The sequence below is a fragment of the Paramisgurnus dabryanus genome, chromosome 1, assembly GCF_030506205.2.
Source record: "Paramisgurnus dabryanus chromosome 1, PD_genome_1.1, whole genome shotgun sequence".
In the NCBI taxonomy this organism is placed as follows: Eukaryota; Metazoa; Chordata; class Actinopteri; order Cypriniformes; family Cobitidae; genus Paramisgurnus; species Paramisgurnus dabryanus.
In genome coordinates, this window is record NC_133337.1 from 21,473,589 (window position 1) to 21,486,320 (window position 12,732).

At 34.2% G+C, this 12,732-nt stretch overlaps 1 protein-coding gene and 1 long non-coding RNA gene across 9 annotated transcripts in view; both read left to right on the forward strand.

Annotated features, from left to right (window-relative positions):
• ppfia2 (PTPRF interacting protein alpha 2) overlaps positions 1-12,732 on the forward strand; it is a 180,838-nt gene that overhangs the window by 59,112 nt on the left and 108,994 nt on the right. The gene's annotated exons all lie outside the window — the stretch shown is intronic.
• Positions 4,197-6,413, forward strand: LOC135749889 (uncharacterized). The gene is made up of 4 exons (XR_010532500.2): positions 4,197-5,756; positions 5,839-5,986; positions 6,076-6,141; positions 6,216-6,413. It is a non-coding gene; the product is annotated as an uncharacterized lncRNA (long non-coding RNA).

Below are 12,732 nucleotides of genomic sequence, written 5' to 3' on the forward strand. Positions count from 1 at the left end.
AAATAGATTACAGGTCGTGTAATCAGCCTCTGTCATAAAAGCGGCAAATATACAGTAAGCAATGTATAGCCCCCAGCATCTGGTGCTTTGTCATAAAGCGCAGAGAGCATAAGTTGATTACCTCGGCTTCTTCCCTTATAGCCTGTGCTGTTTTGGGCCAGCACTGTTAATAAAGGCCAGTCAAGGGTGTAGTCATAGCCTTCCTGTGCTTTACCCAGTAGGATTAGATTGGGAGATGAAAGATTGTGAAAGTCTTTTGGTGTGTTTAATGGGGGGTGACCATTGCCCGGCCACTAAAGGAGGAAGAGCTCATATGAAATAAACCGTTGGCTGCATCTTATTGGTTGAAAGGGTCATATGTAAATATTATTTTTTTTTTGCTTTTTTTAAGTTATAATTTGAAATCTCCCACAATCTAGAGGTCATCCATTTAGCTGACTTTTCTTTTAAGACTTCTATATGTAAAAGAATTCAGTTTAAAGGGATAGTTCACTCAAAAATGAAAATTCTGTCATTATTTACTTAGCCTCAAGTTGTTACAAACCTGTATAAATGTCTTTGTTCTGTTGAAAATAAAGGAAGATATATGTAATCAAGCAGGAAACGGAAGCACCATTGACTTCCATAGTAGGGAAGAAAATACTATGGAAGTCAGTGGTGCTTAAACCTGTATAGATTTCTTTGTTCTGATGAACACAAAGAAAGATCTTTTTAATCAAGCAGGAAACAGAAGCACCATTGACTTCTATAGTAAGGAAGAAAAATACTATGGAATAGGATTGTGCCGATAGTATCGTGAATCGACGATCTTCAGACATATCGCCAATGGTAGGCTTTCATGGCGATAGTCATGACGATAGTTGGTGAATGGTTATTATTTTTATCATTATAATTTTACATTAACATGCAAATGCTTTCCTCACATGAGGGTTTGTGGGCTTCACTTTACGTGGAGAGCTTGTAGAGACAGCATTCCTTATTGCACCCGCCGGCACTTAATGCGTGCATCTTGGATTCCTTCTAGCACCTAAATCCAGAGCGTCATGAGCAGCTGCGCTTCTCTCTGTCTCACGTGCACGCGCATCTGTCTGAAGTCTTAAAGTAAACTTAAGTAGTAATCCTTATGTATTTGTTCAGTTTAATGCATTTAATGCAAGCTGAGGCAAACTATCCCTTTTGTTTAAAATATAACCCACTGCATTTTGGCGCCTCTCTCACTCTCGCGTACGTGCAGAGAGCTGCGCTTGTCCGAAGTCAGGTCACTAGGTAATAATCCTGTTTATGATATGCATTTCAAGGAGTTATAACAATACATCCCTCGTGTTTAAAATATGATTGTGTTTAAAATATGATCGCGTCCTGCAGGACCGATGTGTTTAAAAGGTGTAGTCGTCTGTTTTAAGACGGTTGCGGTCATGACGGTGTTGCTCTTGTTCTTTTTTGTCCACCAATCAAGTGACTTGTCATAATGAGTCAAAAATGAACAAATAAATAAATTAGTAAACTAATTCCCCGTCCCCCGACATTATCGTGTATCGCCGATCTCACAGGCTGACGGTAGGACGATTTCAAAATGGGCCAGATTGCCCAACACTACTAAAGTCAATGATGCTAAAACCTGTATAGATTTTTTTTGTTCTAATGAACATAGAGGTTTTTGAGCACCATTGACTTTTATAGTATTTTCTTACCTACTATGGAAGTAAATGGTGCTTCTGTTTCCTGCTTGATTACAAATATCTTCTTTTATGTTTAGCAGAACAAAGACATTTATACAGGGTTGTAACAACAACTTGAGGGTAAGTAAATAATGACAGAATTTTCATTTTTGGGTGAACTATCCCTTTAAAGTTGGAGGGGCAAAAACAGCCCGTTTATTTCAAAGACATGATGAAGTGACAAGCGATAAACGCATAATAATTTTGCATTATAAATTATTTAGTTTTTGTCCTAACCAGCTGGAAACATGAGCAAGTGTCATTTTTTTTGTCGTTTCTGCGTAGTACTGGGTAGCCCCACCCACATTGAAATGTTATCGGTCCAATGTCCCATGTACATTGCTGTATGTAAAAAATGAAATATGTTTCAATTTGCTAAGAATGTATTGCATCTCTCAGCATTTTTGTTATTTTTTTGACTAACTTGTTAACCTGTTGCATTGTGCCTGGTTAGGAGAGGCAATGAGAAAGACAGTGGAGAAATGTCATGTATGCTCTAAAAATGGGTCAAAAATGATCCCATTGGGTTGTAATTTAACTTATGCTTAAAATTGCCGGGTTGTTTTAACCCATTGTTGGGTCAAATATAAACATTTTCTAAGTTAATTTGGGTCAAAAAGCTCATGAACTGTCATGTTGGAGAACTTCTCTCACCTCCATCACAATCATGCCCTTGAGAAAATCTCTTTACCCCCTGGATGGTCCACGAGGACTGCCCATTGAATGAGTATATTGTTATTGTCTTGCTAAAGCATACGTAATGAGCGAGTGATGAGAAATGATGTGGGTCAGAGATGTCAGAGCATTATCGGAGAGATGGATGAAGTGAAATCGTGATTGATAGCGATATAGGTTGTGGGTTTAATCAGAGTAATGGCTTGACCCTTCTGCGCCATTCACACCGGTCAGACTAGAATACTAAACTAGTAAACTACAAGCTTTGCACAGGGTCCTTGTATTTAAGTATCCTTAGATGTATAAGGGTACGAGGGTTCTTTGTTTCATAGGAACCTTAATCGTTTACATTAAATATTATTATTATTATTATTATAACCCTAAAGGAATAAATCACCTAAATATTAATTTTTGTGTAATGAATACTCATTCTTGTGGCATTTTCTTCTCACATGCTCTAATTCACATCCACGTATGTGCTTTTTCGGTTTTGGCACTATGTTGGATACACTGATATATAATAAAAACTGGAATGAGCAGGATGTCAAAATATTGAAGCCGTTCCACCATATTGTTATGCATAAATATTCTATTTAAGGAAGTTATCAGATTTTAATGAAAAAACATAAAGTACATAACCAGTCTCAGTATTTATATCTGAAGTATCCTTGCACATTCGTACAGCATAAACATCATACAGTTCCAGTGGTGGACAGTAACGAAGTAAATGTAATTCGTTACTGTACTTAAGTAGTTTTTTCGCGTATCTGTACTTTACTCAAGTACTTTTATTTTGGGAGACTTTTACTTTTACTTTACTACATTTTAAAGTCAAATATCTTACTTTTTACTCCACTACATTTTGAAAATTCGGTCGTTCCTTTTTATTTATCAGTGGATAAAAAAACTTAACTGGATAAAATAAAGCTGCAAAAAAAAAAAAAAAAATTGCACACGTGATGCGTCAAACCACCAATCAGGGTACAGCATGCGCTTCGTTTTGAACTTGTTTTGGTTGCCGTGCTGGTTCACGAAAGCTACGCGAGTGCATCAGCCAGCGTATCGTTTGGAGAATAAAACTGCATTTAAAAACAACGGAGGAAATTACTTGACCCGCCACAACAACAGTGGCCTTATTTACGCGAGTTTTTTAAGTCCTTGAATAGAAGAACGAGTCCTTCGTGTCTTCTCAGCCTGCCTCGAAACTGTGCTATTTCTTTTTACAAGAATACTCATTCAAATCTAAGGAAACGCGTAGAGGTAAGGCATTTTTATTCTGGTTATATTTTTAAGTGAGCAATCTTAACAGTAGCTTGCAGAAAACTGTTTCATTGTGTAGTTAAAATATATACGATGTTATCATGAATGAATTTTAACTAAGTTATGCAGGCTGGAGCTATTTTTAGCCGTATAGTTAGCAGTTTCACTTAAATTCATTGAATTTGAAGCTCAGTGCTGTGTTATTGTGAAATGACAATCAATCGCTATCAACACTGTTGTAAAATATAAATGACATTTTGACTAGCCATGCAGTGTAGTTTGCTTAAACAGGCAGGTGGATCACTACATATTATAACTAATATTTTCAAGTTTTGCTTCCAAATATATTAATAGATTTATTTATGTATTACAATATACATGACATGCTAAAGCACATTAAATGTTTCTTAAATTATATTCTGTAAGGCTCATTGTATTTGCCAAAGGAAGGGAGACTGGTTTCTAGATATTTAATGTCTGAATCTTTTCTTTTGCAGAGAAAGCATGAGTAGTTGTAGTAACCCGGCACTCGTCAAACTTTTATGACCCCCTCCCCCACCCGGTGACAGTTGCTGTCTGACAGGTCGTTTTTATGACCCTTTGACAGGGGGGCGGGACCATCAATCAAAATCTATACAAGTTGTCAACTTTAGACAGAAAGTATTTAATGGTTTTATTGCCGGTCATTTAGAGTGATTGTTTTTCCTGAGTGTGTTTTATGTTAAGCGTATGGTGTCATGTTTAATGACGGCTCGTGTTTCGACATTTACTGTTTATTGACATTTGATGTCAGATCTCAACCATCCTCCCACCTTTGCTCGCCCCGTGCGCTTCTCAATACTGACTTTCACACCGCGGGTGTGTTGTTGAATCTAAAGTTTTGCAACAGCATAAGTTTATTTAAAGGCAATCACTAATCATATATATATATATATATATTAGATGTACCAGGCTACGCTTAAAGCCGATGTTTTCTATCGAGCTATAGTTTCTGATCAGACACAAAGTCTGAACTAAATAAAATTTTAAACGGTTCACGAAGTCCGGGAATCTTTTCATGACCTGGTCTACAGTTTCACGCGTATTAAAGATCCGGCGATGTCTGACAAAGCGTCGGGTGATTGTTCATATCTGTCATTTAAAATAAAGTTAATAAATGTAATTCTGTCCACTATGGCAAAATAGGAATTTATTTTAGATTTAGGGGAATCTTTAACCATGTCTCTGATTAAAACTTTTGATTGTAACATCACAAGTTATTTAATTAAATATTCTGTATACGGGTATAGTTTAAGCAATGACCTGAGCCATTACCTTCGGAGCCGTCAATACTACATTCTTTAGACGATAGTCTAAACTAAATAAATTTTTTAAACGGTTCAGGAATTCCGTGAATCTTTTCATAACCTGCACTATAGTTTCACGCCTATTAAAGATCCGGCGGTGCCTGACAAAGCGCAGGGTGAGCGTTCATATCTGACATTTTAAAATAATGTTAATAAATGTAATTCTGACCACTATGGCAAAATAGGATTTTATTTTAGATTTAGGGGAATCTTTAACCAAGTCTCTGATTAAGACATGTGTATATGTGCACAGATGGTGACAGAGAAACTTATATATGACGTTAATAAACTTTTAAATGTTTTTAAGACGTATTCACCCCATTTTGGGGGTTTTATTTTTAATTAAAGGCTTCTTAAAACATGTGTGAATATGTGTATATTATACAAAGAGTCTTATATTGTCTGCTCTGACAAAAATAAAGTATTATTCTAGACTTAGGGGAATTGACTGCATGTGTCTTATAAATACAACTTGATAATACGTTTGTTTTGTAAAGAGACTTCTTTAAAGTCACGCAAGAATAAAATATTTTAGTTGTAACTGGTTAAACTTAAAGCCGATATTTTCTATCGAACTAGTCTATTTTCTGTACAGACACAAAGTTTTCTGATGCTGATATTATGTCAGTGTGTGTTTGTGTGGGGGTCGTGTGATGTAATCTTTGCAAAGTTTATGACCGAACCTTTATTGGTGAGCGACAAGAGATCCCCCGGAATCAGTTTGGATGGAGCAGAGCTGTTATACTCAAGTCTATTGGTATGTATGTGTTTCGCTGTGTTCGTTCCAGTATTTTGTCTGATTTATTTAAAAACTAAAAATTCGATCTCTGGTATTGCAGCGAAAATGTCTAAACTGGTATTAACTATTCCTGGTAAATCGCGGAGAAGAGTGCCCTGAACAAAAAAGTCAGACCGAGACTAGAACCTCCCGCAGCGTAACACGGAAATCTTGGAACAAAAGAGACGCCGTCTGGCTCGTGTTGTCCGGTGTGTTTTTATTTAATCCTGTTACAATAGATTTAAACAAAATGGTTTGGTTTAATATTTTCTAATAACATGTGTTATCTGTTTTAAAGGTTTGGATATCAGAGGCAAAGCGAACGTTGTGTGTACTATTGCAAAATATATAGCGGATCTCCACGGTACGTTTATCTTGCATAAGAAAATTGTTTTATTTAGATATTTGTCCTAATAACTTGTTTTTATCTGTTTACAGGTTAGGATACAGACCACAACGCTTTGGACGTATCTTTAAAAAAGATTAAAATCAGAGACTTTTTGGATTTGTCTGGGGACATTTTAAACATTTTGTGGCAAATTGGATTTAAAACATTCCGGATACTGGATACCTAGTTTGATTTGTCCACAGAGCTTGTTTAAGACGTTTTCACCACATTTTAGGGTTTATTTTTAATTAAAGGCTTCTTAAAACATGTGTGAAAATGTGTATATTATACAATGAGTCTTATATTGTCTGCTCTGACTAAAATAAATTATTATTTTAGATTTTAGATCAATTGACTGTGTGTGTATTATGTCAAGCGTATGCTGTTATGTTTAATGACGGATCGTGTGACAGCTTGTGTTTAGGCATTTGATGTCAGATATCACACTTCCTCCATCCTTATTCACAATCCATGCATTCTTTCACAGGGGTGCGTGTTGTAAAGCGACTAAAGATTTCTAAAACTCAACGTTGGTAAAATAATTACCCATTACGGTATCAAAAAAGTAAATGTTTATTTTAGATTTAGACAAATCATGAACAATGCTACGATTAAAACTTTTGTTTGTAACATCACAAGTTATTTAATTAAATATTCCGTATACGTGTATAGTTTAAGCAATGACCTGAGCCATATCCTTCGGCGCCATCATTACTACAATATTTAGACGATAGTCTAAACTAAATAAAATTTTAAACGGTTTCAGGAACTCCGTGAATCTTTTCATAACCTGCTCTATAGTTTCACGCGTATTAAAGATCCGGCGGTGCCTGACAAAGCGCAGGGTGTGTGTTCATATATACCTTTTTAAATTAACCTTAATAAAATGTAATTCTGTCCACTATGGCAAAATAGTGGGGTTATTTTAGATTTATGGGATTCTTTAACCAAGGCTCTGATTAAGACATATGTATACGTGCACCGATGGTGACAGAGAACTTATGTATGCCGTTAATAAGCTTTTTAAAATGTTTTTAAGACGTCTTCAACTCATTTAGGGGTTTATTTTTAATTAAACGCTTCTTAAAACATGTGTGAATATGTGTATATTATACAAAGAGTCTTATATGGTCTGCTCTGACAAAAATAAATTATTATTTTAGATTTTAGGACAAATGACTGCGTCTATCTTATAAAAACAACTTGATATATACGTTTGTTTTGTCAATAGACTTCTTTAAAGTCACGCAAGAATAAAATATTTTAGTTGTAACTGGTTAAACTTAAATGTACTATTATCTATTTAACTATAAGTTATATTCTCTGATCAGATATTTTTCTGTTTCTGATGCTGGTCTTATAACAGTGTGTGTGAGATGATGGCTGTTCACAGCAGGTGGCGGGTTGTAAACTAGGGTCTTTTTAAAACTGTAGTGGTAAAAATGTAATAGCACACTGACAAAATAAAGCATTTGGTTGTAACAAATTATTTAATGAAATATTCAGTATGTGTATAGCGATGAACGGTGTCAAAATCACCGGGGTCCCAACAATTCTATAGTCTTTAGACTAAAGGGTATTTATTTTAATATAAATAAAATCTTAATCTTTTCGTGCACAATATTCTGATCACGCCATTAGATTGTGTACCAGCGTTTACAATAGAGAACATACGCGGATGAGTGTTCATATACACCGTTAAGAAACTTTTTTTAAACGATTAAAGACATTTTCAAATCATCTTCTGGGGTTTGTTTTAAATTAATGACATCTTAAAACCAACTGGGAATATGTGTTTATTACACAATAAAATGTAATTCTGTCAGCATTTCTAGTTTAGAACGCCTCTGATTTAAACATGCGGGTTTAAAATGAAACGGCCATGTGACTTTTATGACTATTTGATCTTAATTTTTTGTTTTAACATCCAAAAGTTTTTTATACACATTCCATAATTAAACATCTAGGTGTGTATGAGTAAGTTTATATCTAATGTCACACGAGCAGCACCAAATCGCGCTTGTGTCTCTGTGTGTGCATCCAGGCTGTTTATGTGGGGGCGTGTTTATGAGCCCGTGTCTTTGCAAGGTGTGTGTGCGTGCGTGTGTGTGTGTGTGTGTGTGTGTGTGTGTGTGTGTGTGTGTGTGTGTGTGTGTGTGTGTGTGTGTGTGTGTGTGTGTGTGTGTGTTTGCATGGGGGTCTATGATGTCTCTGTTTGTTACTAAAGTTTTGATATTAAGTCTGTGTCCTCATTGACAATAAGTAAGGGTTTTTAGATGTAGGCTTCATTACACAGATACTGATTAAATCATGTTATCCATTATTTGCGATTTAAAGAAACTTAAAAGGTTTAAGACATTTTATCTCACATTGTGGTGTTGTTTTTAATTAATGTAACCTTAAACCCCTCTGTTATCCATTTAGGGAACAATAAAATGTTAGCAAATATTATTTATCAAAGTTGACGATGTTATAAGCCAGGATGTCACTAACGTGACAACAAACACTTATTTAAAGACAAAACATTTTAACAAAATTGCCATGGCTTACAGAGACACACTAGACTTAATAATAAAAATAAAAATATACTATTCGAACATCCTAACCTGATATTAGGTTAGATTAGGTTTAAGGTCAATCAGCGTCTTTAGGATTTTTACGAAGTGGAGCAGACCCTTGGTATGCCTGTGGGGTTAGGTTCAACTAAGGTCAACATCTATCAGTGCATAATAAGCAAACATGAAATTATATTTTACCTATGGTTTGTTAATGATGTTGCTAGGTTTCGCGTATTTTTTCTGAAACAAACTTTTCTTTTCAAACTTAGTTAGGATACACATGTTTGTCGCCTCAAACACCTGATCAAAGTTTTTTCTTCGCTAGCGACAACTAATGTCTGAGATTTTGTAAATTCATCAGATGGTTTTACGTGTGTATTTCTTAAACAAACATGTTGCTTTTCAATCTTAGGCAGAGTTCATACGTTTTGTTTTTTCATAAGTTGTTCATAGTTTTTCTTCGCTAGTGTCAACTTATGTCTGAGATTTTTTGTAAAATCATCAGATGTTTCTTACTTGTGTATTTTCTTAAACAAACTTTTCTTTTCAATCTTAGACAGTCTTCATACTGTTGTCTTTGGATAAGTTGTTCACAGTTTTTTATGTGGTAGTGTCAACTTATGTCTGAGATTTTGTAAATTCATCAGATGTTTCTTACTTGTGTATTTTCTTAAACAAACTTTTCTTTTCAATCTTAGACAGTCTTCATACGTTTGTCGCCTCAAACACTTGATCAAAGTTTTTTCTTCGTTAGTGTCAACTAATGTCTGAGATTTTGTAAATTCATCAGATGTTTCTTACTTGTGTATTTTCTTAAACAAACTTTTCTTTTCAATCTTAGACAGTCATCATACTTTTGTCTTTCGATAAGTTGTTCATAGTTTTTTATGTGGTAGTGTCAACTTATGTCTGAGATTTTGTAAAATCATCAGATGTTTCTTACGTGTATATTTTCTTAAACAAACATTTTTTTGTTTTTCAAACATAGTTAGGATACACACTTTTGTCGCCTCAAACACTTGATCAAAGTTTTTTCTTCGTTAGTGTCAACTAATGTCTGAGATTTTGTAAATTCATCAGATGTTTCTTACTTGTGTATTTTCTTAAACAAACTTTTCTTTTCAATCTTAGACAGTCTTCATACGTTTGTCTTTCGATAAGTTGTTCATAGTTTTTTCTTCGATAGTGTCAACTAATGACAGAGATTTTGTAAACTCAGCAGATTCAAACAAAACTCATTCATTTCTGTAGTTTATGTAACACCTTGTCAAACTCTTAAAGGTAGTACTAACTGTTTAAAACAACAATGCAAAGTATTTTAGATTTACTTGATAAATATTTTACATCAAAACAAACTAGGATAGCAATATGTCTGAATCTGTAACAGGTGATACCACCAATAGCGTGTTGTACATAACAAAGTCTGCAAAATAATAAAGATTGATTAGGTTTTTATTTAGTAAACCTTTTAACATAAAGTGTAGAGTCTTTTGTATGTAACAACAAAGATGCGATGAAACAACGCAAAACAAGAGAGGATGCGTTTGTTAAAACACATATAAATTAAGATGCATACATCTACAAATGGGGCAATGTTTTTAATCTATTGGTCCCGAATTTAGAGGCTATACGGGCAAACTATTTCAAACATTGCCCCATTTGTAGATGTATGCATCTTAATTTATATGTGTTTTAACAAACGCATCCTCTCTTGTTTTGCGTTGTTTCATCGCATCTTTGTTGTTACATACAAAAGACTCTACACTTTATGTTAAAAGGTTTACTAAATAAAAACCTAATCAATCTTTATTATTTTGCAGACTTTGTTATGTACAACACGCTATTGGTGGTATCACCTGTTACAGATTCAGACATATTGCTATCCTAGTTTGTTTTGATGTAAAATATTTATCAAGTAAATCTAAAATACTTTGCATTGTTGTTTTAAACAGTTAGTACTACCTTTAAGAGTTTGACAAGGTGTTACATAAACTACAGAAATGAATGAGTTTTGTTTGAATCTGCTGAGTTTACAAAATCTCTGTCATTAGTTGACACTATCGAAGAAAAAACTATGAACAACTTATCGAAAGACAAACGTATGAAGACTGTCTAAGATTGAAAAGAAAAGTTTGTTTAAGAAAATACACAAGTAAGAAACATCTGATGAATTTACAAAATCTCAGACATTAGTTGACACTAACGAAGAAAAAACTTTGATCAAGTGTTTGAGGCGACAAAAGTGTGTATCCTAACTATGTTTGAAAAACAAAAAAATGTTTGTTTAAGAAAATATACACGTAAGAAACATCTGATGATTTTACAAAATCTCAGACATAAGTTGACACTACCACATAAAAAACTATGAACAACTTATCGAAAGACAAAAGTATGATGACTGTCTAAGATTGAAAAGAAAAGTTTGTTTAAGAAAATACACAAGTAAGAAACATCTGATGAATTTACAAAATCTCAGACATTAGTTGACACTAACGAAGAAAAAACTTTGATCAAGTGTTTGAGGCGACAAACGTATGAAGACTGTCTAAGATTGAAAAGAAAAGTTTGTTTAAGAAAATACACAAGTAAGAAACATCTGATGAATTTACAAAATCTCAGACATAAGTTGACACTACCACATAAAAAACTGTGAACAACTTATCCAAAGACAACAGTATGAAGACTGTCTAAGATTGAAAAGAAAAGTTTGTTTAAGAAAATACACAAGTAAGAAACATCTGATGATTTTACAAAAAATCTCAGACATAAGTTGACACTAGCGAAGAAAAACTATGAACAACTTATGAAAAAACAAAACGTATGAACTCTGCCTAAGATTGAAAAGCAACATGTTTGTTTAAGAAATACACACGTAAAACCATCTGATGAATTTACAAAATCTCAGACATTAGTTGTCGCTAGCGAAGAAAAAACTTTGATCAGGTGTTTGAGGCGACAAACATGTGTATCCTAACTAAGTTTGAAAAGAAAAGTTTGTTTCAGAAAAAATACGCGAAACCTAGCAACATCATTAACAAACCATAGGTAAAATATAATTTCATGTTTGCTTATTATGCACTGATAGATGTTGACCTTAGTTGAACCTAACCCCACAGGCATACCAAGGGTCTGCTCCACTTCGTAAAAATCCTAAAGACGCTGATTGACCTTAAACCTAATCTAACCTAATATCAGGTTAGGATGTTCGAATAGTATATTTTTATTTTTATTATTAAGTCTAGTGTGTCTCTGTAAGCCATGGCAATTTTGTTAAAATGTTTTGTCTTTAAATAAGTGTTTGTTGTCACGTTAGTGACATCCTGGCTTATAACATCGTCAACTTTGATAAATAATATTTGCTAACATTTTATTGTTCCCTAAATGGATAACAGAGGGGTTTAAGGTTACATTAATTAAAAACAACACCACAATGTGAGATAAAATGTCTTAAACCTTTTAAGTTTCTTTAAATCGCAAATAATGGATAACATGATTTAATCAGTATCTGTGTAATGAAGCCTACATCTAAAAACCCTTACTTATTGTCAATGAGGACACAGACTTAATATCAAAACTTTAGTAACAAACAGAGACATCATAGACCCCCATGCAAACACACACACACACACACACACACACACACACACACACACACACACACACACACACACACACACACACACACACACACACACACGCACGCACACACACCTTGCAAAGACACGGGCTCATAAACACGCCCCCACATAAACAGCCTGGATGCACACACAGAGACACAAGCGCGATTTGGTGCTGCTCGTGTGACATTAGATATAAACTTACTCATACACACCTAGATGTTTAATTATGGAATGTGTATAAAAAACTTTTGGATGTTAAAACAAAAAATTAAGATCAAATAGTCATAAAAGTCACATGGCCGTTTCATTTTAAACCCGCATGTTTAAATCAGAGGCGTTCTAAACTAGAAATGCTGACAGAATTACATTTTATTGTGTAATAAACACAT